Here is a 3,825-nt window from a genome sequence, read left to right on the forward strand (position 1 = left end):
ACTTCTAAACAAAGTCATGTTCACAGGTACCAAGGGTTAGGACTTCAGTGTCTTTTCGGGGGGACACAATTCAACCCATAAAAAAGATTGTGCAACAGTCTCAGGCTTGGGAGGGAGGCCGAATTGGATTTGAATCCCAATTATCTCCCTTGCCTGCTGCGTGAGCTGGCGGGAGGTGCTTAACTCAACGTTCATTATGGACATCTCTATAGACTCAGTCCGTACAGGAGAATAAACACAGTGCCTGCGTGGCACAGAGCAGCTTCTCCAAGCATTAGCTCCCCACCCTTCCTTCTTGTCCAGGAAACAGAAGGTCTTCTGTAGCACTCAAAGCACCAGACAAGATTTTGCCAGCCTCAAAATCCCCAGGCTCTGGCACAAGCTCACTTCTCCCTGGGTCTGTTTTTTTTTGTCTTTAAAATAAGAGGATTGGAACCAGGTATGGAACACTAGCATCCAACCTTTCTCTTTTTCAGAATCTGGGAAAACTGAGCTGCTTTTCTAAGAAAACCAGTTGCCGTTGAGTCAGTTCTGACTCATGGTGACCCATGGGTGTCAGAGGAGAACTGTGCTCCGTAGGGTTTTCAAAGGCTGGTTTTTGGAAGCAGAAAGCCAGGTCTTGCTTCTGAGGCACCTCTGGTGCATGCAAACCACCAAGCTTTTGGTTAGCAACCAAGTATGTGAACTCTTTACACCACCCCAGGACTCCACTTTTCTAAGAAATGACTGCAAAGTTCCAGCTTTTCCTGCCAGGGGCAGATTAACCAGTCAGCACGGTATGCACAGGCTTCACTGTGATTCTTACTAATCTGTGGTGACCAAGTTCACCTGGTTTTTACAGATTAGTAAGTGAGCACAATTAAGCCTGTGCATCTGTTGTCATTGGGTAATCAGACCTTGCTTCCTACTCTCTTTCCCTCCCGGCTCTCTGCAAAGAGATGCTTTGCCATTGCATGAGGATTTCTAGATGGGGCAGAGCAAATCTGGGGGTGGTTCCTCAGAGTTATTTGCAGAATTTTCTATAACTCCCACCGCCCTCTGGAGAGCAGCCAGAATCCACGCTGCGTTTCCAACATTCTTTTTTCAGAGGGAAGATTAAAGCACTTCCTTCTCGCATTAAGACGTTCGGCCCTTCTCAGGCCTCCTGAGGCTGACTTCCACCTCTCTGACCGCAGCGTGGGCTGGAGGAGCAGGTGCGGGGCCTCGGCTGCATGTCGGCGTGGGCAGCTTGGCCGATGGTTTGAGGCGGTGGAAAGCTGCCTTGGAAGCATACCACGTCCACCAAGGAATGAGCCTCCTGTTCCTGCCAAAGGCTAAAGTGTTAAGTGGAAAACACTCTGAGAACCACGGGGAGCTGGGCGAGACGCGTCCTTAAATGACTCGCCAGGCTGCCGCCGGAACCGCTCTTTGGCCTGAGCTGGCGGCCGCATCAACGCTACCAACGGGCCAGAGCACAAAGCCTCTCCCTCTCCTGCCAGACGAGGACTTTTCTGGAGATCATTCTTCCTTTGATGACTAGTCGGCGGACGCAGAGAGAGGTCAGCCTCCAGGCTTTGTGCTACGATGGTACAGAGCCAGCAATGCGCTCCGATGTGAAAGTCTGAAAGCGAAAAATAGATCTCCTTGGAAGCCTCCAGAAGGCCCCTCCCAAGAGCTGGCTCCATGTGCATTTTAAATGATTTCACTGATTGGAATCCACATGCCAATGGGGTCTCCCTGCTTCCAAGGATCTGGATAACATATGCATTGGCCCTCTTCCTGATCTGTAGATAGACAGATAATAGATAGATAGGCAGGTAGATAGGCAAGTAGGCAGCTAGATAGGCAGATAGGTGGGCAGATAGGCAGATAGCTGCCGTGGGCTCTGACTCCTGGTGACCTTATGTACAAACAAAACATTGCCCGGTCCTGCGTCATTCTCACGACTGCGGGCATGTTAGAGTCCATCTTTGCAGCGATTGTGCCAATCCTAAAGTAGGTGTGAGTTCTTTCTTTCCTTAATCCTTTCCCGAGTTTCTGTTATTGATAGATGACTGCTATTTTGTTATATATCCCTATAGAGTAGCGATATAATACGGGATCGGATTTTCAAACTAGCTGTGAGAATGTGGGCACATTATTTACCCTCCCTGAAACGCACTCCCCTGATCTGTAGAGATGGACAGTTGCCGCTGAGTCCGCTCCGACTCCCGGGGACATCATGCGTAGGAGAACGAAACGCTGCCTGGTCCTGCATCGTCCTCACGATCACCAGCATGTTCAAGTCCATCATTGAAAATATTTGCCATCTCACCGAGGGTCTCCCTGGCCCTTCCCGGCCCCCTGCTTCACCAGACATGATGTCCTCCAGCAGCCGATCCCTCCTGATGACGTGCCCAAAGCAAGCAAGTCAGTCAATGCTCTGTTGTGATCCATATGGTTTTCACTCGCTGATTTTCAGAAGCAGATCACCAGGCCTTTCTTCCTAGTCTGTCTTCGTCTGCAAGCTCTGCTGAAACCTGTCCACATGAGTGACCCTGCTGGTATTTGAAATAGCGGTGGCATAGCTTCCAGCATCACAGTAACACGCAAGCCATCACAGTAGACAAACTGACAAGTTGTGGTCCTGGTCTGTTGTTAGTTGCTACTGAGTTGGCTCCAACTCACAGTGACCTTATGTACAACAGAACGAAAGGCTGCCCAGTCCTGCCCCAACCTCACAGTCACAATCATTGCGTCCGTCCATCTCACTGAGTTACATTCATGTCCTCGAGGTCACCTCTGGCCCTCAGCTTATGGTTTGTGACCCCCAGGCCCCTCACACACACACTCTACTGCTCATTCAGCCTACTCAGACCTGGATTCTGCCACTTCTACACCACAGCCTGGACACAGCTAAGGCCACCTGGGGGAGGGGTGTGGTGCAGACGTGGTCCCAGGCATGCTAGGGACACACACCCTTTCCATCTCAAGCACCCAGGTTACTCCGCCTCTCCAGAGCCAAGGTGGAGTGTGGGTGGCGGGAGTCAGGCACCGTCTTCGAGTCATAAAGGAGAACAGGTATTGAACACCAGCATGCAAGAGGCGCTGAAACACAGAAATGCCCTAAGTGGGCACGGGATCTGCAACAAAGCAATTTTCAAGAATCATGGCAACTGTGGAGGAGAAAAATCCTGGAAAGTGTCTGTGGCACACGCACAAGCAGGCGCTCATTTGACAAGCCCCATGGCTATTCATGGACGCTGTTTACAATGGTGGGGTGTTTTCTCTATTCTGTGCGTGATCTTCGTTGCTCCATCCCCTGCAGAGTCCACCATGGCCCCGGCCACCTTCTCCTCTCCCTCAGCACTGCCTCCCAGCAGCCCATCACCCCTCACCTAGAGGACCCCAGCTTCCTCCTAACTGCTTTTTTTGAGTCCTCTCTTTCCTCCTCCTCCAACCTAATCTCCACAGCCAGCACCATCTTTTAAACCCACATTTATAACCATGTCACTGCCCTGCTTAAAACCCTCTGAAGGCTTCCCCCTGCCCTCAGGTTAAAGCTCGTTGCCCTTAGCAGAGCAGGAGCACCCTGTCCAGTTATTCAGATTTCGCACTGCACAAGTTTAGGAGTACCCCTAGGATATGCGGTACACAACCCACACATCTGACCCAGTGGTCCTGGGTGTAACACCAGAGGCCTTCAAGGTCTTTGAGCCTCTGACCTCACTTCTCACCATCTGTCTCAGCTCTAGGGCTGTTATAACAAGACACCACAAAGTGTGTTTTAAAGAACGGAAGTTTTTGGTGTCTGAACTCAAGGCATTGGCAGGGCCATGCGCTCTCTGTCTGCTCTAGGGAAAGCGC

The sequence above is a fragment of the Trichechus manatus genome, unplaced genomic scaffold, assembly GCF_000243295.1.
Source record: "Trichechus manatus latirostris isolate Lorelei unplaced genomic scaffold, TriManLat1.0 scaffold00031, whole genome shotgun sequence".
Classification (NCBI taxonomy): domain Eukaryota; kingdom Metazoa; phylum Chordata; class Mammalia; order Sirenia; family Trichechidae; genus Trichechus; species Trichechus manatus.